This window comes from Equus przewalskii, chromosome 24 (genome assembly GCF_037783145.1).
Source record: "Equus przewalskii isolate Varuska chromosome 24, EquPr2, whole genome shotgun sequence".
NCBI classification, from domain to species: domain Eukaryota; kingdom Metazoa; phylum Chordata; class Mammalia; order Perissodactyla; family Equidae; genus Equus; species Equus przewalskii.
This window is the reverse complement of record NC_091854.1, coordinates 2,371,125-2,393,892: the sequence shown is the minus strand read 5'-3', so window position 1 is coordinate 2,393,892 and position 22,768 is coordinate 2,371,125.

The following is a 22,768-nucleotide window of genomic DNA, read 5'->3' as shown; positions in this document are numbered from 1 at the left end:
CAATCAGCTTCTAGCCTAAGGAAAGATACTTAATCCTTAAGGAGACGCCAACATTGAGAGGGGGAGGGAAGTTGCACCTTTATCTCAAGGGCCTTTTGCTCTTGCCATAGGGAATCTCTAAAGCAGATATACAATGCATGCTCAATGGCCTCGGTCAGGCCCTTTTGGAAAGACAAGGTCAGGCCGAATTAGGTTTACACCAAATGGCTTCCTCATATGTTCCAATATATCCTATTACTTGCCATTTTTATTTGTCAAGATCTGGACCACTGCTTCTCAGTAAATAAACATCATCACATAGAGAATAAGATTTTGGAATCAGAAAGATTTTGGTTATGTTCTGGAGTGAATTTCTCATTGTCTAACCTTCAGTAAGGCATTTACTAGACTTTAGTAACACATTGAACTACAGAAACTTCATCACTTGTAAAAGAGAAGAATCTATCTAGTTCATAAGACTGTTCTAAAGATTATACAAAACTACGTCTTAAAGGACAGTGCCTGGCATACATCAAGGATTAAAAACATAGATACTATTTTTAGCTCTTTTTTTAAAATTCGTATACAGTAAAATTGACTTTTTTGGTGAATAGTTCTATGAATGTTAACACGTGCAGATTTACGTAACCACCAACGCAATTGGGATATAAAACAGATCCATTACCCGCCCCCCCCCCCAAAACTCCCTGGTGCTATCCTTGTATAGTGACGCTCTGCTCCCATGCCTACCCCTTGCCATCGCTGGTCCGTTTTCCATCACTATAGTTTTGCCTGTCCTAGAATGTCATATAAATGGAATTACACAGTATGTAATCTTTTGAAAATAGCTCCATTCACCCAGAAATCTGTCTTTCTAACTGGTGTGTGATGCAGGGTCGGTGAGCCGAGGAGTCGAAAGAAAGATTTCTTAGAGTCTCAAGATCTGGCAGGAGTGCTCTTTTATTTAGAGAATAGTGTGGAATAGCATGGGGACAGGGCCCACGGGCAGTCAGAGCTCCTGCTGCTGCCCCGAGTTGAGGGTTAGGGCTAAATTTAAGGCATAGGTATGTGAGTCATCTCTTTACGAAGACAAAGGAAAGAACATGAAAAAAAGTTAAAATGGTATCAGTGCAGGTGGGGTCTGGTCGTTGGGTGATCCCATGACTTTTAGACAAGAATCAAATCGGATTAAGTAAAGGTCAGAAGCCACCACCCTAAATCAGTTACATGAGATTGCCAGACAGCAACCAACTTAAGTTCTTGCCTTCCCCATTAAGAGTTTCTAGGGACAAGGTCATCTCTCCTCTTCTTCCTGGTACAGAGAGGGAGGCACCTTTTACAGATAGAGATTTACCTTACAAATGTAAATGTGTCCCAACAAGGGCAAGTTCCATTCCCCAGAGCCTCCTTCCCTGTCCCAATTTGTCAAAAGCAATCAGCCCAAAACAATCCCGATGCCAAAGAGTCATACCTTGGGGTGGCCAATTTCAGGTCCCTACAAGCTCATGCCCCCCGTTCCTTCACAAATGCAAATGTCTCTCAAAAGGGCAAGCAAAATTCCAGTCCTCGGAGCCTGCTTCTCATCTGTAGTTTTAAAAATAACCAGCCTAAAATCCTCATCATAAACCGTTTTAAAATTAAGCAGCCTAAAAATCCTCATCAGTGTGTTTAAACCATTTACACATAATGTAATCACTGATATGTGCTTTGATATGTTAGAATTTAAGTATGCCATTTTAGTACTTGTTTTCTGTTTTTTTTTATTTTCCTTTCTCTATTTTCCTTTTCCTGTTTTCTTTTGCATTATTTGACTTTTTTACTATTACACTTTTTACATTTATTGAGTTTTTTACTATATGTCTTTGTAGACATTTGATTTCCCTAGGAATTACAATATGCGTACACTCTTTTTACACTCTACTTATAATTAATATTTATCACTTCAAGTAAAATATAGAAACCTTACCATCATATAGGAAACTTTCACTTTCCCCTTTTATGTTGTAGTTCTCATGTATATTACATCTACTATACAGAAAACCTTACCTGACCATGTTATAATTTTTACTTTCAACCATTATATATATTTCAAAGAATTTAAGAAAAGTAGTATAATATACTTACCCAGATATTTACCATTTCTATTTATCTATTCCTGATGTTTCAAGTTTCCCTCTGGTATCATTTCCCTTCCTGCCAGAAGCAAATTTTTTTTTTGTTTTCCTTCATCTGAGAATGTCTTTATTTCACCTTCATTCCTAAAGGGTATTTTCACTGGATGCAGAATTCTAGGATGACAATTCTTCACTTTCAGCACTTTAAAGATGTTCCACTTTCTTCTGGTCTGCGTAGTAGCTGATGAGAAATCCATACTCACTAGAATCATCATGTACCTATATGTTATACGTCATCTTTCTCTGGCTCTTTTGAAGGCATTTTTCTTGGTCTTTAGCCTCAGTAGTTTCTTTATTCTGTCTGGGCAGGGATTTCCTTGAGCTTATCCTCTTTGGAATTTGCTGACTTTTTCAAGTTTGTAAATTTAAGCTTTTCAACAAAATTGGGCAATTTTCAGCCCTTCAAATATTTTTACTCCATCATATTCTTTCTCCTCTCCCGCTTTGACTCCATTGAGACAAATGCTAGACGTTTTGGTGTTGTCCCAGCTCTCCCTGAGGCTCTGTTTATGTTTTTCAATCTTTTTACCGTCTGTTGCTCAGATTGCATAACTTCTAGTGATCTATCTTCAAGGTCAGTGACTCTCCTTTGTCATTTTTACTTTGGTTATTGTATTTTTCCCTTCTAAAATTTCCCATTAGTGTTCATTATATCCTATATTTCTTTGCTGAGACTTTCCATCTTCCCATTTTTCAAGTGTTCATCCTTGCCTCTTGGGGCAGAATTATTAGCTACTTTAAGGTCTTTGTCTGATAATTCCAAGATGAGTGTCCTCTCCACATTGGCATATGTTGTCTTTTCCCATGTGAGCTGATATTTTCCTGGTTCTTCAAATATCTGGCTCTTCATTTGGATTATATCCTGAACATTTTGAATATTAGACTATAAGACTGTAGACCTTGTTTAAATCCTGTGATTTTTTGGTTTAGTTTTGCTTCACTAGGCAATCAATTTACTTAGTTTCAGGCTACAATTTACATTCCACCTTCTGTGGTCTGTGGGCTCTGGTCCAGTGAAAATCTTTTGCACAACTCAGTGGCCGGTCTGGGACCTGAGATGTTATCTAGACCGCAGTCTCAGAGCCTTTGGTATGCTGCTTTGGGCCAGATCAACACATGTGCAGCATGAAGATGTGAGCCCAGTAGTTCATTCAGCAGTTTATGCAATAGCTCTCTGGAGTTCCCTTCTCGCTGTAATCTGCTTAATACTTTCTGGTTCTCTGGGTCCCCATTTCATGGTCCTCTAGTCAGAAAGCCAGGCCTTTAGTTTCTCTCTTTTCCCACTTTCTGCAATTGATACTGTATCTGGGACCAATCAGTAAGAGGACAGAGAGGGAATAAAAAGCAAAGTAAATTCATCCCTTGCTCTTTGAATCACAGCTCCTTTGGTCATGAAGAAAGGTCCCCTCTTTTAGTATTTTAGGTGCTTCTTCAGCCTCTGTGCTTCTGAGGCATTGTCTGGGGGCTGAGACAGGAGAGAAAAGAAGAAAAGAAAAGAAAATAGGAGATTTATCCCTATTCTTTCTGGGCCTCAGGAGTCTTCTTTCCAGCTTCTCAGTACAGAAAATGAGATCTCTGTGCCCGCTGGCTGGCACTTTTGGGTTTCAGGTTGCCTTTGAGTCCATGGCAGGTAATGTCAGAGGGGAGAAAAAGGATATTCATGTCTGGTTTGGTGGTACATCAAATTCTGGACTCCTTCCTCAATCTGCCTGCCACCATTTAAGTCCTCAGATAGCTATGTCTCTGTGCCTCTGTTCAAGGTTTATATTGGAATTCATTTGGACCAACAGGGTAGAGTATGCTTAGCTCTTCTTGCCCAGAACTACCTCCACTATAGAAATTACTTGAGCAAATATTTACATAATACAGAAATAACTTTTCATATGCTTTAGCCAAGGTCTAAAAATAATTCTTACTATTAAATGAGCATATCAAATATTCTGAATATATTTGACAGAACATGGAATCATTCATAAAAGTACTGTATAATAATGTAGTCATTTTGAAAGATAAGGTCTTTATATATTTAAGTAATCATATTTGAAATTAAACCAATCATTTTCCCGTAATAGATTTCAATTTTATAAGTGTTGCAGGTATTTGTTTGATAAATGTCAGATTCATATTCCCCAAAAGATAAATAAAAATGTTTGATAAGTTTATGGAGAAAGAGAACTGGAAAAAAGAAATAAGAAAAAATAATCACAGGGAAAAAATAGTAAAAGAGTAATAGGGACTAAAGCGTTAAAAAATTTGGCCATTCAACGTACTTGGATATGGCAATCTCTTAAACATATTGCTATTTGTTTTCCTCAATAACTCAGATTCGTGACTGAAAGCTTCATTTGTCATTGTGTTGTAGGCGTTGTTCTATTCTTTCAACTAGAAAAACGAGCTCACGTATCAGAAAACAAATTAAAATTTAAGGAAAAATAGCCCCAACTGTACACTCTGGTGAAGGCCAACAAAGAAAAAGAAATATAAGGAAATGTAAATCAGTCTGTCTTGTTAAGCAAATCTAAAGCACTCCTTAAAGAAGGTATAAGGGAAATGCGACCTTCATGCCAGCTGTGGTTTCTGCCTATTGTTGAGTCTAATGAATGGTTATTTTCTTTCTGATGATTATTCTCGAATAACAATAAAGGTCATTGATCTCAAATTCTAGGTTGTTTTTGTCAATCATCCACCTACAATTTTATATTGCTTTTTACATAACGTTTTAAAATTTTCTCCATATCTGCAAACAACAATTTTTTTTTAAAGAAAGATTTTTTAGGTTCTAAAGTAATCGTTTGTCACTCTCTAACCACAGCTAAAAATCCAAGGCAGGGCATTTTCTTAGATTTTCTTCTGACATTGTGTTAGGGACTTTTTTGTTGTTTTATTTTTAAGTCATATGCTAACAACCTGTTTTTCTCTGCTAAGTTTCAGAACATCTTTAGGGAGAAATAAAGCATCTCTTTGGAAATAACATATTTTGTTAAAAAATGGAAGAAAGTGTTCTTTGACAATGATAGGTTGAAACCTAGTTCAGAAGGCTCATAGCAAAAAGCTGATTTTTTGTTCTCTGTTTTTCATCTGAATGCAAAAATATGATATTTCTCATAAGTCTTAAAATACTTTCATTGGATTTGAAGGAAAAGCAGATAGATTAATCTGGGCCCAACATTCTTATCACCACAAGCTTCAGTAAAACAGGAGCTTCAGATCGGTAATCTAAGGAGAGAGAAAGAAGCTTTGGAAAAGGGTCACATTGCTCATGCTGGCTCTGAATAAGAAACTGATACCCATATACCCATATTCTGTGCTTTATCAGCAAATGATCCAAAATATCCCTATCTTAAACTTTTCCTATCATCTCGTTCTTGGTCTTGCCTTATCTTTGGCCCCACATCAATAAGAGCATTCTAACATTCTGGAACAGAACTTGTAAGCATCTTTGAACATCTACGTCAAAAATTTTATGTCATCAATTTAAAGATTACATTAGTCTTAAAGCAAGCTGGTGAATCAAGAGAGTTTGATTCCAATGTGGATGGTATCAAGCTTGTTTAAAAAATTTCACCAACATTTTCTGCCTGAAAAATACATATACATATAGATACAGATATATCAATAATAATTTTTATTAATTAAACAAATATATTTTGAGTACCCACTAAATGCCAGGCAGCATTCCAGGTAATTGGAACAAAACAATGAATAAATCAGATGAAAACCTCTATCAAAAGAACTTACATTCTACTTGAAGAAGACATTAACATAATAAACAAATTATAAATATGTTGTAAAGTATTAAGTACTATAGAAAACAATAAGCCAGGATAAGAGGAATGGAGCAATTCAGGGTTGTGGTTGCAATATTAAGTAGTGTGGTCAAGGTAGACATCAATGAGAAAGTGTCATTTGGACAAAGACTTGATAGAAACTTTTATAAAGTACTTGATAGAAATGATTCTTTTGGTTATTTGGTAGAAGAGCATTCCAGACAGAGGAAACAGCCAAGACAAATGCCCTCAAGGCAGAGTGTGCCCAGACTGTTGAAGAAACAGCCAGGATATTAATGCAAACTGAGGAGGAAAGCAGCAGCAGATAAAATTAGAGAAGAAGGGCCTGAAGGAATACGGCCTTGTGGGCCATTGAACAGGCTTTGACTCTTTATTCTGACAGGGCAAGTCAATAGTAGGTTCTGAGCAGAGGAGACACTTCAGTATGGTTACTTTTCCAAAAGATTACCCCTAGCTGCTCTATTGAGTATAAATGAAGAAAAGGGAGGGAGGAAAGGAATGAAGCAGGGAAGTCAGAGAGAAGCCTATTGTAATAATCTAGGTAAAGGATGATGGTGATGGTTTGGACTAGGATACTGACAATGGAAGAAGTGAAAAATGGGTAGGATTTTAGATATATTTACAAAGTAGAATCCACAGAGTTTACTGACAAACTGAATGTTATATCTGTAGAGAGAGAGAGGAGTCATAGATGACTCTACAATTTTTGGACATAGAACCTGAAAGAATGAAATGCCCATTAACTGAGATATGGAAGACTAAGGGAGAATAAGGTTTATTTGGGGAGAAGATGAGAAGTTCAAGAGACTGTTTTAGATATGTTAAATTTACTTTATCTATTAAAAATCTAAGTTAAGATGTCAAGAAAATACTTGGAAATATAAATTTATAGATAAGTTGAGAGGTCTGGGCTAGATATACGCATTTGGGCATTTTCAATATGTAGATGGTATTTAATGCATTTAAACTAGTTATCGTCATCAAGGGAACGAATGCAGAGAGATCAGAGAAAAATGTTCTGAAAGAGTTATCTGTACTCATTGAAACTGCTTCTAATCTTCTTATTCTCTCTTGAATCCAGTCCAGTCTGAATTTTGCCCCAGAATCCCAGCAAATAAACTCTTACTAAGAACACAGTGACCACCACGTAGATAAACAAAATGGTCAAAACTCAGTCTTCATCTTACCTGACCTCTCAGTAGCATTTGACACAGCTCATCATGCTCCTCCTTGAAATATTTTCTTTGCTTGGATTTCAGGATATCACATATTCTCCTAGCTTTCCTCTTACCTTATTGACTGGTCCCCCTTAGTTTCCTTTGTTATATTTCATCATCTTGTAAACTCTGAATAGTGGAGTGTCCCAGCTCTCAGTCCTCATACATCTTCTTTATGTACACTCATTCTCCAGGAGTTCTCATCCAGGCTCAGGGCTTTAAATTCCATTAATATGCTAACAGCTCCAAAATTTCTATTTCTAGACCTCTTTTGTAAACTCTAGATTTGTCTATCCAGTTGTTTACTAGACATTTCCACTGGAATGTTGTCTTAGCCTGAGGTGGGAATCTTGAGTTCCATTAATTTACTATGGATTACTATCTTAGGGAGGAAGAAAGTGAAGCAGGAAATTAGGGAGAGTCAAAACAAGGATCCATCATGGAGCTGACTACTTCCAAGTTTGACTAATTATTCCATCCTTTGGGACATCTCTGCATTTCATGCAGAAAGGGTGAAGAACATATTCACCAGTTCCTGCCTCTCATTGGTTAAGGATTCAAATCAAGAGCCATCATTCCCCATTCCCACTTCCACATATCATGTGTGTGGGAAATAGATGAGATCTTCAACATCCTACACCATGTTCTCTAGAAAGAAGCCCCAGGGAAGAAGGCAAAATATTTGAGGCATGGCCAGTACATGACACCCTGATGGGGTATGGCAGCTGATAAATTGAAAGCCCTGAAAAGCCTGCTGCTAGGATTCTGTGGTCTGTAATGTTGTCATTGGCAATGGTGACCTGGCTCTAAGATTATAGGAATAGTTCAAGGCATTGCTTGGTGTACTACCATCAAAAGATAGATATGTTGAGCTGTGTTGATCTAAATGGTTCAGAACTCGATTGAAACAGATATCTATAAGAACCTAAATTTAATAAGCTCCAAATGACTTCTAACTGTCTACTTCCAAATCTGTTTTTTCCAGTTAATTTCTGTTCCCTCTTTGTAGATGCTTAGTCCAAAATGCGGACTCTTCCTTGACTCTTTTTCTCTCACACTGACTTCTAATCTGTCAGGAAATCAGTTATAGGCAACACACTTCTTTCCCTATGTCATCTTTCTTTTAGGTTACTGCAAAGTCCCCCAGGAAGTCTTTCTGCTTTTATCTTTGTCTCCCTACAGTCACTCAGCTCATCTGACAGATAATTCCTTTAAAATGTAAGTCAGATCATGCACCCTTTCTGCTGAGCTTTACAATGGCATCCAGATGCACTCACAGGAAAGTCCTCAAAACTTTCATGGTGCTCTGTGATAGACTCCCACCCTGATACTTTCTCTGACTACTCTCCTCCACATCCGTTCTGCACCAGGCACACACCAGTCATACAGATTTCCTTTCTGCTCTTCAAACAGGCCAACCATAGTTCCCAGGGTCTTTGCACCTGCAGTTTCTCCAGCTGGAATGTTATTCTTTAAAATAGTCCTCATCCCTCCCTCCCTCTCTTTTTTCAGATCTCAGCTCATCTGTCACTACCTGGGAGAAGGCTTCTCTAACCACCCTATGTCATAGCAACTGTGTGCCCTCTCCCCATCCTGCACTGAAGCACTCGCTCTCCTCCGTTCCCTTCCATGGACTCATTAACACATATCCTCACGTGAGATATATATTTTTTTATTTCTTTATTGTTTGTTTCTCTCATTAGAATGTAACTTTCTTAAAAGCAGAGAATTTTCCTATTGTATTTACTACTGAATCCCTGATATCTACATTTGCTACCTAGAAGGTACTTAATGAAAATACATTTAATAAAAATGGCATGGCTGGCATTCTTTGCACTATGTGAATCATGTTTTGTTTTTTATTTTTCCTCATTATCTCATTAACAAAATAGAACATTAGCATGTCTCTACAGAAAATGAAGCCTGACTTCATCCATAATCCTTCAAAAGACAAAAAAAACAAATAAAAAAATAAGGCATCAAAATATATTCAATTTCCTGTCAATACCTATTGTCTAGTTTGCCTTAAATTCTCTCTGACTTCTTTGAAGCTCTTTAAATGGTGGACAAGAACACAATCATCATTTTCTTAGTAAGCTGGTAGATAAAATGTAAAGGAAAATTAAATATACTGAAGTAATTTCTCCAAATAATCACTATCTTGTTATTATGCCAAATGGAAGACAGTAGGCTATTATTACTGCTTGTAAGACTTTGAATTAGTCTAAATACTTCTTTTAAGGGATACGTAAAAGAAATTCTTTACAGCATTCTGCAACTACCCAGAAATGAAACTGTGCTTTGCACTGTTGTAAGACCAATTTTACTTTAGAGAACATTAATTCTTTGCATAGCATAGTCAAAGCACATATTCAGAACATCAAATTGTTATGTCTGGATTTTCATTTTTCATCTATGTCAGCCATCTGAACAAGTCAAATCATGAACATTCTTACTCAACTTAGCTAGATCTCTTGGACTCAAAGAGATTGTTGAACAATCTGTACCAGTTATTATTATCACAATGATACCACAACAGCTACAATTTATTCAAGGTTTAAAACATAAGTCATACAACATTTCTCTCCTGCTTAATAAATTCCAAAAGCTTTAAATTGCACATACTTGTTTCATCTCCTCACCAACACTTGATATTTTTTTTTTTTTTTTTTGAGGAAGATTAGCCCTCAGCTAACTACTGCCAGTCCTCCTCTTTTTGCTGAGGAAGCCTGGCTCTGAGCTAACATCCGTGCCCATCTTCCTCTAGTTTATACGTGGGACGCCTACCACAGCATGGCTGCCAAGCAGTGCCATGTCCGCACCCGGGATCCGAACCAGCGGACCCCGGGCCGCCGAGAAGCGGAATGTGAGAACTTAACCGCTGCGCCACCGGGCCGGCCCCCAACACTTGATATTTTAGCCTTTGTAAATGGATAGTAATATCTCATTATGCTTTCAATTTCAATGTCACTTCCCTGATAAAGTTGAGTATTTTTTCATGTTTTTATTTGCCATCCATATAACTTTTTCTTTTTGAGGAAGTTTAGCTTTGAGCTAACATCCACTGCCAATCCTCCCCTCTTTTTCTTTTTTTTTCCTGAGGAAGATTGGCCCTGGGCTAACATCCAAGTGCATCTCCCTCTATTTTATATGTAGGAAGCCTGCTACAGCATGGCTTGATAAGTGGTATGTAGGTCCACCCCTGGGATCCAAACCGGCAAACCCCAGGTTGCTGAAGCAGAGCACATGAACTTAACCACTGCGCTACCGGGCTGGCCCTCTTATAACTTTTTTGATGAAGTGTCTGTTCAAATCATTAGCACAAAATATGTCAGTCTTAATAAATCTTGTGTATGGACTTAAAAAAAAATGTGTATTCTGCTGTTGTTGGACGGAGTGTGCAATAAATATCTATATCAAATTGATTTTGTGTCCACTTATTCTATCAACTATTGAGAGATGTGTGTTGAAGTCTTTCAATGTAATTATAAAATTTTCTATTTCTTCCAGCAATTCTCCATGTGCTTTGCTTTGTGTATTTTTCTTCACTGATTTTTAAGTACAGCATTTAAGATGGTTATATCCCATTGATGAACTGACTCTTTTATTATTATGAAATGACTATCTTTATCAGGTAATATTCTTTGCTCTTAAATCTACTTTTTCTGATATTAATATGGCCAGTCCAGATTTCTTTTGACTAATGCTGGCTGTCTCCATCCCCCTACCCTTAAACTACTTATGTATTTGTATTTAAAGTGCGTTTCTTCTTTGTTGCATATCATTGGCTCTTGCTTTTTTTTCAATCTAATCCATCAGTCTCTGCATTTTAATTAGAGGGTTTGCACCCTACACATTAAGGTGCTTTTGAATATGGCTGAGTTTGAAACTACCATCTTGCTACATGTTTTCTAGTTGATTCATCTGTTCTTTACTCTATTTTGTCTCCTTTCCTGCCTTCTTTGGATTAATCATGTATTTTTTGATGCTTTCATTTTATCTCATTTGTTTCTAATTAGCTATAATTATTTTTTTTCAGTTGTTGTTGAGGGTATCTAGTATACAAATTTAATTTATTGTAGTCTTCTTTCAAGCAACATTCTGTCATTTCACCTACAAGAGTCTTACAACAGCATTTTCCTTTTCTCCTTGTTTCTCAGATTTTGTGCTATTGTTGTCATATGTTTTAAAGATTATAGACTCCATAATACATGGTTATTGTTTTTGCTTTAAGCAGCTGTCTTTTAAAGATATTGCAAAACGTAATCAAATATGCATTTTATATTTACCCACATACTTTCCATTTGCAGTGGTCTTCGTTTTTTTTAAAATAGGGTTTCCCCTCAGTAACTGCCTGAAGAATTTCTTTTAACATCTTATAATGATAATTCATGGTAATGAACTCTCTTAACATTTTTAAGTCTGATAAGGTGCGTATTTCATCATTTTTTTTTTGAAAGAAATATTTGCTGTATGTAGAATTCTAGGTTGACAGTGTTTTCCTAACAGTTTGTTAAAATTGTTGGTCCACTATTCTCTGACTTGCATTATTTCTGACAAGAAGTCTGTTGTCATTCAGTCCCTCTGGCCTCTAGTCACTAGATGCCAGTAGTACACTCATTCCTTCAGAATTGACAACCAAAAACATGTCTGGATATTGTCCAATGTACTAGGGAGGGCAAAATAGTTCCATTTAGAACAACTGATTTATATTTATCATGTATTTTGTTCTCTAGATGTTTTGCTCTTTATAACTTGTTGTAAGCAATTTGATCATGAAGTGACTTGCAGTAGTTTTCTTTATGTTTCTTGTGCTTGATACCTTCTTTGAGATTCTCGAAAGTTTTTAAGTTTATAATTTTCATTAATGTAAAACTATTAAGCAATGATTTTTAAAAATACCTTTCTACCCTCTTTCTCTTCTCCATCAGGAGCTCCAATCCCAAGTACATTAGACTGCTTGAATCTGTTCCATACCTCACACGTGTCCTGTTAATTTTTCAGTCTTTTTTTCTCTCCGTGTTTTATTATGAATGCTTTCTGTTGCTATGTCTTCAAGTTCACTAATCTTTTATGCCACAGTTTCTAATCTGTTGTTAATTCCATCATTTTTTTTCTCTTTAGAAATTATATTTTTCATCTTTGGGAGGTTCATTTTGGATCTGTTCTATATCTGCCATGTATCTACTTAATGTAATCAATCTTCCTCTACTTTTTTTTAACATGCGGGCTGCAGTTATAATAATTGTTTTAAATTTCTTGTCTACTAATTCCATCATCTGTTTCATTTCAGTATTAGTTTCTATTAATTGATTTTTTTCTCTCCATTATGATCTTTATTTTTGTTTCTTTGAATATCTAGCAATTTTTCGTTCAATGTCAGCATTGCAAATTTTACTTTGTAAAGTACTGGATATTTTTGCTTTTCTATAAATGTCCTGGAGCTTTGTTCTGGTGTGCAGATGCTTGGAAACAATTTTATCTTTTCCAGGTTGCATTTAAGTTTTATAATGTGGGTCCAGAGAAGCTTTTAGGCTAGGGCTAATTTTGCCTCACTCCTGAAACTATACCCTTCAGCCCCCTTCTCAAGTTCCCTTGAACGATGAAGTTTACCTCTCTGGCTGGTGGAAACACAAATAATTCTCAGCCTATGACAGCCCTGGGGATTGTTCCTTCTCACTCTTTTTGAGTAATTTTGGATGATTTTTTTACCCATCCATGGACGATTTCTTCACACACCTTTGCTGGTCAGTATTCAGTTGAGTCCTGCAGGTCTCTGGGAGCTTTCTGTGCCCTCTCCCACCCTGTACTCTGTCTAGAGAACTCTAACTCCCTTTGCTGACCCCAGGCTCCTGTCTTGTTTCTTTGACTCAGGGAGTCTGCTGGTCTCTGCTTAGCTTCCATGTTCATGTGGTGCTGCTGGGAAGTTCTCTCTAGGCAGTTAGTTGGGCCATTATTGAGTTTACTTCTTTTGATTTTCCCCTCTCAGATAGAAAATCATTATTTCTTATATTTTAATCTGTTTTTCAGTTGTTTCAGGTTTAAGAGTAAATCCAGTCCCTGTTAAATCCAAAAGCAGAAATCCACATAAATATTCCTGAAATATAGAAGACTGATATCTGTTCCATGCCTGAGAAAGCTAACACTAGCTTTGCCTGCTAAAGTATCTAAAGGATTGGAGAAATTATGAATAACTGTGTTGGTGGCAGGAGAATGGTACCAATGGATTGAAATCTACCTACCCTCACAGAGTTTTTGGAAGTAGGGAATGCTGTGATCCAGTCACGGAGAACATATGAGAGCACCACAGGCTGTCGTCTTGGCGTATGCTCTCAGCAGAATGAGGTCTGGTGGACTGCACGATGCTTAGTTGCTGGGAAAGGAGAATCAGAAATCACAAGGAAAAGATGTGTATCCTCTTGGGTAAAGAATATTCCATAATTGAATGCAGGGAAAATCTCTCTGAACAGCCTATAAAAATGCTCCTAAAGACAGTCAATTTTAATCTTCTAGATATCCACTCAGGTATGCCAACTTTAGGTATCTGACAAGTTCAGAGAGCATGAACCCAATAGCCAGATAAGAATTCTCTTATCCTCTTTACCTCTCCTCCGTCTCCCAGCTTCAATCAAGATAGCAAATAATGAGTAAGAGGTAAACAAAGAGAGAGAAGATAGCAGAAACACTATGCCCCCCTTCTCCACTACCAGCTTACAGCCAATTGCACAAAATAGGGAAGAGAAGATTTAATTCTAGCTTAAGCAAAGAGTTTTGATCATTGCATAGTGCTACATATTCTAAGTATTTAATTGTGAGTATGTTGTAACAGAAATTGATCCAAAAGAGGTTAATTGCCTCTTTAAGACATACAGCTAGTAAGTGACAAAGCTGGAACATAAAACACAGGTCAATTTAACTCTAATTCACATACCACCTAATAAGTGAATGATCCAAGACTCTGTATTTCACATAAACAGCCACAACTTAATAAGATTTCTAGGGCAAGGGATATAACCTCTTAGCTTTCCAACTGACATATAGGATTAATAACAACTGTTGCTTCAGTGGTCTAATAATCTCATTCACTCAAACAAAATTCATTGGTATGTTTAGAGACCATATATAATCTCAATATTTCAAGACAATTCTGTGTAATATATTCTTATAATGAAGTCAAATTATTAAATATAATTTAACATATATACTTTACAATATTTTATGTAAGAAAACTAAGAAATCAAGAAAATAATCCTTTCTCAGATAATCTATCACATTTTTAAATTCATTCATTGATACGTATAACAAATAGGTACCCGAATCCTCCCATGAGCCTGGCGCTGGGCTAGGTGCTAGAAGTATAGCAGTGATCAACACAGACAGAGTCTAGCATAATGAATTTTATAATTTAGCAAGGAAAATGGATAGGAACAAGAAACTGAAAGTGTAAATTTTATTATAACATATAAAGGCGACATGTTCATGACAGAGAAGCCTAATCTGCTTAGGAGTATTAGGGATGGTTTTCCTAGCGAACGGATGTGGAGTCCAAGGAAGGAGAATAGGAACAAAGTAAACAAAGATGGGATTGCAGATGGAGTAGGGGATTTAGTTTTGGCCACTAAATATTCATATATCACATATCAATCAATATAGGCCAGCGGGCAGGTTGTGTGTAAGTGCTGTTGGAATTTTACTTTTTTTATGATTACGAAATGATTTTGCTTTTATTTAAAATGCAAATAGCACAAAAGAAAGATACAAAATATAAAGTACAATCTCTCTACAATCTCTATGATTGATGCTAACTGTGGGGTATGTTGTACAGAATTTTTTCTGTATATCAAATATTATGGGCACACATAAATGTCTCAGATAGAGTCATACTATAATAATGTTCTACATGTATCATAAAACTCCTAATGGACTTCTTTTTATATCAATAAATACAAATATAAACACACTTTATGTTTATGGAGTATCAAAATTGATTAAGTAAACATATAACATTGTTTCCATTTTTAAAAGTATTACTAACAATGCTAGAGTACATATCCTGTGTATACATTTTATCCATTTTACTAATTACTTCCAGAATAAATTACAGGAGGTGGAATTTCTAGGTCTAACAAAATATGATGTTTAGAGAAAGCAGTTCATAAATAATCTAAATGCTGTAGTCAATATGCTCACTTTTTAAATAATAGAATACTGTCTTTTTTTTTAACCGAGAAATATATTAAAATATATCTTAATGTCCTTCGGCTGTACTGCATATTTATTCAGAATATCGGCTCATTAGGGCAGATAAATATGAGGTCAACTGGCCAAAATGAAACAAAAATGTCTAAATGTAAGCAGGCAACTTTCACTTATTTCACTGGAATATGGTAGGCTGAAATAATGACATTAAATGGGAGGTTTTTTTTTTTTTTTGAGAGAGATAATTACTAACAAAAACTAAAACATGAACTTACTGCTTTGTTTTTTTTTCTTCTTCTTCTCCCCAAAGTCCCCCAGTACGTAGTTGTATATTCTAGTTGTGAGGACCTGTGGTTGTGCTATGTGGGACGCTGCCTCAGCATGGCCTGATCAGCGGTGCCATGTTCGTGCTCAGGATTCCAACTTGTGAAACACCGGGCGCCTGAAGGGGAATGCGCAAACTTAGCCACTCCTCGACGGGGCCAGCTGGTAAATTAGTGTTTCAATTTTAATTTTTCTTTTTTGCTTGTAGTTTGATGTCTCTGGTAGTTTGATTTTTGCAGTCTAACTTTGGATAACATTGATAAATTTTGACCCATTTTTGCCTACTAAAATACAAACTAACTGAGAATCACCTTGATTTGAGCTGAGCTGCCAAAATACTATAAAGATATGGACAATAAGTGTTGAAAGGGCTGTCTTGCAATGTGGAGTGTGCCACTCGAACCTTTGTTATTACCCTACACAGAGCTACATTTTAAATTTGCTAAGTGATGGTACTGTTTGCAGATAATGGACAGTAATATAGAAAGAGGAATGTAGTTCAATTTCCTTTTCCATATTGCTGTGATCTAAATGTTCATATTCCCCCCAAATTCAAACGTCAAAATCCTAACCCCCAAAGATGATAGTATTAGGAGGTAGGCCTCTGGGAGCTGCTTAGGTCACGAGGGTGGAGCCCTTATGAATGGAATTAATGCCGTATAAAAGAGGCTCCAGAGGGACCCCTAGCCCCTTCCACCATGTAAGGACACTAAGAGAAGTCACCAGCTATGAACCAGGAAGAACACAACTATGCAGGAGCCTTGATCTTGAACTTCTAGCATCCAGAACTGAGAGAAATAAATTTCTGTTGCATATAACCCACTAGGTCTGTGGTATTTTGTTACAGCAGTTCAAAGAGACTAAGATACATGTTAACATCCACTTTAAAGTGTCATCTTAAAAATGGAATTTCACTTGCTTTTATTTAAATAAGATTTTCATCTTGAACCAGAATCTCTGGCCCATGCTAGCTAGAAAATTCCAATCAAGTACCTAAACACTATGCTCTCATTTCAGTAATGAAAATCTCTTATTCATGACCTACAATCCATCCTTTGTCTCTCATAGTACCTGTGAAGTTGAAGTTATTTTATCAGCAAGGATACCCAGATAAAAATGATAATTTTGATTGATTCCAGACTCATTGCTCCAGTTTGAGGGAAATTTTGATGATCACATAGCTTTTAGTGGACTGTGAAGGAAAACCTACAAATCTACCTCTCACAACTGCCTTTGTAATCTGGCCACTGTCATGCACTGATATTCTTTCTTTGGACACGTTAATAGCTTCACTTAGTTGAGGTCAAATAAAGAGAGTCTGCTTATTCCCCAAAGATATTTATTTAATTGATTTAATTTTCAGAGTAAAATTTTACTTAGCTTAATTTCCAAGTGCTGGACATCTCTCCATTCTTTCTACTCACAGCACTTGCTGGCTTTTTACCATACTAAACTTTCACAAAGTGTTAGATAGGTTCATGGAAATGTGTGTTCTTGGCTATGGCTGTTAGGATCTCACAGGCCAGAAAGTGGAAGATGGTTTGTCAACACCTTGTTTCAATAAAATGTAATAGGTATGCCTCAAGAGTGCAAAAATTCCAGATGGCATGGTTCATTTAATTTCAGAGCTATTTTTTTCTCATTAGAAAAGTAATATTTAATCATTGTCAAAACTTTTCAATATAAAGAACTATATAGAGAAATAAATAAAAATCACCCATGCATCCAACACCCCAAAAATAATCCCTCTCAACAGCTTGGTGTATTTCCTAATAGTCTTTGTCTATGCAAATATGTTATTTTTTTATAGCTGTGATGATGCTGTAAATTGTTTTATGTGCCACCTAAACATTTCCTCTTGTCACTAAAACTTTCTCATGATAATTTTTCTGCAGCACTTATACATTTATTGAAAATGTGGTGGGTGTTCAATGGATGTTAAAAAGATGTTGCCACCCAGGCCTTCTTTAACTGCTAATTATGTGCTGTATCTCTTCCTCCTTAATTGTAACTCCTCATTGCAGCCCTTAGCATTGTTATTTACCCTCTTCTCCCTAACAATAGTTTATCTTGAAAAGCTTTCAAACCTATTATTTTGAGCAGTAACAGTACAATCAGCATTCATATACACTTCACCTATGTTCACTCATTATTACCTTCTGCCACATTTGTTCTTTCTTTTTTTTTCTATCTATACACACTTTTTATTCTGAACCATTTGTAAACAAGTTAGAGAGTCCATGAAATTTTGCTCTTAAATACTTCAGTGCTTATCTCCTAAGAATAAGAGCATTTCCTACATAACTGCAAACCTTTTTACACCTAAGACATGTAGTATGTATACAATAATGGTATCTAATATGGATAGAGTTTATATCTACATTTTCCCCACTGTGCAAACTATATCCTATATAGCTATTTTTGTTGCTTTTCTTTCTGTTGTTGCAAGATTCAGTCAAACATCTCTCATTGCATTTAGTTCCATGCTTTTCCTCAACATTTTGGTTGCTGTGTAAAATATCAGGTAGTGCCACAATTTAACCATTTCCTCACTGTTGAATAATTGTACTGTCATAAATAAAATTGTAAATTCAAACACTTTTACCATGAAATTAGTATATGTTCATAACAGAATAGATAAATCAGATAAACAGATAAATCAAAAATAGATAGTTTGTCTGTATTTAGACAAAAACTAAAGAATAGTTCTGCCTACATATTGATGTATATTCTTTCTGCTATGCTATGTGTATGGGTAGAGATTTATAAAAAAAGGTTTACAAAAACATGATCATAATAAATATATGTATTATATATGTGTATAATAAACACATGTATGTATGTGTGTGTGGATATCTTGTTAGGGTTAACATTATATAGGGAAGCATTTCTGCATCCATAAATAGTCCTTGATTATATCATTGTAATGGCTGCTTAGAAACTTCTTTACTTATTTCATAATTAATCTCGCATTTTTGTATAATTAAGATTTCAGTATTTTAAGAAAGCGACAACTAGTATTATTTTAATTAAATTATTTTAGCACATTAATCATTATTTCTTTAAGATCTATTGCTCATCTTGAAACTGATGAATTAGAGTCATATTTTTAAGGCTTTTGTTCTGTATGATCAGATCGCTCCAGAGAAACTGTTACCAATTTCTACTCCTGTCAGAAATTTGTAGAGTGTTTGAAAGAATATAACTTCGTTTTCAAAAGGCTGAACCACTAAACTGTTGAATCAATAAACTGTCCCGTCAAACTTCCTCTGCTGTGTGATTTGAAATGCTTAATTTAGCACAGCAATTCTCAAACATTTTGGTCTCAGAACTCCTTTAAACTCTTAAGTATTATTGAGGACCCATAAACCTGTGTATGGAATGTAAATCACAAAAACAGGCTACATCCTTCAATATTTACGGTGTTAGAAATGAAAACTCAGAAATTTGTGTAATTTATTTACTTAAAAACAATAACAGACCCATTATATGTTAATATAAATAACATTTTATTAAAAATAATATTTGCAAAAGAGAAACATTGAGTGAGATGAATGGCTTTGCCTTGTGTTTTTGCAAGTATCTCTAATGTCTAGCTTAATAGAAGGCAGCTGGGTTCTAAGTGTCTACATTGAATATGTTGCAATGGCACACGCCACGTAGCCTCTGGAAAACTCTCCTGTATGCGTGTAAGAGAATGAGAGTACAAAGGGCAAAAGGTATTTAAGCATTGCTATAAAAATACCTGGAACTTCATGGACTTTGGAAGAGTCTCAGGAACCCAAGGGGTTCCTAACGCACACTTTGAGAACCTGTGCTTTAGCCTATGATAAAAGCGTTTAATGCAGTGTTTAAGACGGTGGACTCTGGGAGCCAGACTGCCTAGATACAAACTGAATCTCCACAACCCAGCTGGGTGCTTCAGGCAAAGTATTTACATTCTACCAAGCTTCATTTGTAAAAAGGAAGTAATAACAGTGCCTACCCCATAGAGGTATGGGGGGAAGGAGAGGAGTTAATGTTGGAATAGGCTTAAAAACATTTTGGTACAAGGTTAATACTGTATGTCTGTGCAAGCTGTATTTTTGAGTATGATTTGGGATTTTCCATTGATCTAGTTCTGTAGCAGTCCCACGCTGTTTTAATACTTACAACATTAAGATATGTTTTTATTATCTGGTAGGGCACAGCATCCTTCATTAATCTTCATTTTCAAAATATCTTTGCTGTTATAGCATCTTTACTCTTACCAGATCATTTTACCAACTTCTAATAATATTGAGAATTGATCAGAATTACATAATTAAAATTAATTGGGTTGGAGTTGACATCGTTACAATACTAAGCTTTTAAAATCTGAATAGGGTATTTATTTCTGTTTATTTGAGTGGACACTTTGAAATCTCAGTAACTCATAAATAACTCAAGCACTAAAGTTGCTAGATAGTCATGGAAGAATCTTTATCATGAAAAGTTTTCCAGTTTTAAAACAGAGGAAAACAATTTCAGTTTAGAAAAGGTTTAATTTGAATAAAGCCTCTAATAAAAATGGGTTTTATAAACATTAAAATAAAAAGTGCTTAATGACTTTGTTGGGGCTGGATGCCTAGCTCCATGATCAGCAGCATTTTAATTTGAGTAGATAACTTTTCTTTGTGAAATAATCCACAAGTAAACACATCTGTATGATCAAATCTTTCTTATTCTTATGAGCAAAATAAACAGATTTTCTTTTACACTAATATTTTTTTATTTCAGCAGATAATCATAATAATTTTACATATAAATCCCCTATATCTATAGACTTACCTGATTATAAGACCAGCGAGGAATGACTTAACCTTAGCTGCATAGGTGGTCAGCAGAAGTTGAAAAATTTTTTACCACTGTAGAAAACAGCCCAGAATCACCTGAGCTAAAATAAAACTGTCAGAATATGTAAGGCAAAGTTCAACTTATAGCATGTAGAAATACTATTTTCAATGGATATTTACATGTAAATACTGCTTATTTTAAGTACATATTTATTGAATGCCTCCCATGTTTCCAGTAAATATCACCGGCCATTGCATTTGATACATAGTCTGCCCCTTGAGCTCTGAATGGTTAAGTCATTTGCTGGAGGTAAAGCAGACATTTATGAAGTAACAGAGCCCAGGTTTGAACCCAAATCTGTTTGACTTCAAAAGGCTGTGCCTGTCATAATTATGTGCATTCTTTCTCCTGGGGACTATGGAGGCTCTGTGACACTGCAAAAATCTCCTGAGAATTAGGAGAGGTTATTCACAAACGGTGACACATATGTGAACCTCTAAAATCCCTTTATTTTTTGGGTTTCTCTAAGCCCTGTAAACACTCCTTCATGCCAGCCTTAAGATACTCCCCCTTGTTGCCAGTAGAGTGGCTGCGGCCAGGATGGTAGTCAAATTTCCCTTCTTATTACCTCTCAAAACGCATTTTCCATCAGTCCTCATGGCTTCTCCCTGTCTACAACCCTTGCCTCTTTGTTTCTCTCCCAATATTCATTCTTTCGTTTGTGTATTTATTCAGTCACACACAAGTATTTATTGAGTGCCTACCTTAGCGCACAGATCTGAGTGCTGTTATCTTTGCCAGCTCCTCTCTTTTATCCTTTTTTCGTCTTTTCTTAGTAAAGTCGCCTCGTTTATTCTAAGGCTACGTGGTTTACAGGTGATCTGAATTAATCATCTTAAGGGTAGCAGGGGTAAAAATCTTGCCTGGCAAAGTGCCATGAGGGCCAAACATAAAGGCGTCCTTTTAATTATTCTGTTAGTGACCTTGGTAAAAACTTCTCTTCTCTGATTTCACTGCCTTTTTTAAAAAAATTCTTGTGAGTATATTTAACTGTTTGCTAAGGCTGGATATTGATTAACTTCAGCACTGTTGGATCACCTCCCAGTCCTGCAGCCTCCACAGGGGCGGGCTCACTCGAATTGGATTAAATTGCACGCTACCTCAGAAAGACTCCCTTTACAAGACAAATAGTGACACAACATAGTTATCCAGAGTTTATACTTTCACTCTACCAGGAAAAATTGAATCATTTGTTCCACTATTAAATGGTACTCTTTAAATAGTAATCTCCTTGTAGAAGAGGAATAAAAATGTATTTCACAATTAATTTTTCCAGGAAAAACATAAAGCTGACCTTTTATAACTCAAAGTAGTGCAGATTAGAACCAAACCCTTTACATAGATTATAAAAATCCATTCTCTGACATAAATACCTGCTTCCAATTCACTATTAAGTTACGTATGCCATAAGGCATTAATTATAAATTAGATATCACATTTACTGCCAATTTTTAAAATGTCAGAGACCCTGGTCCCATAGCAGTAGCAGCAAATTATTGAACTGAGAAAAATCAATCTTCTAAAGAAAGATCATCTTAGGTACCCAATGTTCCTGGGCTGCAAATACACATTTGACTTTATGAACATAATGCAGGGGGCATTTCTATACACTGAAAAGAAATGTAAGCATGAGAGGATATTCCCAAGAGGCTGATTCAATCATACATCTAACTTTATTACGCCACTAAACTTGAATAAAGCTCATGGGCTTAATTTTTTTAAAGAATATAAATTATCGTACTTTTCTTTCTGATCACCATTGTAGGGTGTTTGCTGGAAAATAGCGGAGAAGACTTTTCGTGTGTTACAAAATCTTTTCAGAGGTGCAAAAATTAAGACAGCAAATGACAAATATCAAACCAAGTGTTTGTTATGTTATAATATTTAATAGGAAGTTTTCTTGGCCCTCTGACAAATCCTAGCATATTTTGCTGAACATCTAACTGTTAAAATGCAGAGCTCTTTGAAGTCTGCAACATCAACATTTTTTCTGCATGCCGGCGTATAGAAATAATATGAAGGCCATGACACTTGAGCATATGAACTACGTCTGAGAAGGTCATCCTCTGGCAGAAGAATTTGCAGAGGCTGCTGCACAAACACTGACAGATAGTAATAGAGCAATACCCCATAAGTACGAGGAGAGCCACTAACCCATCCAACGTGAAGCAGGGGCTAGTAGGTTCAAATAAGATCTCTCGTCAGCCCTCCT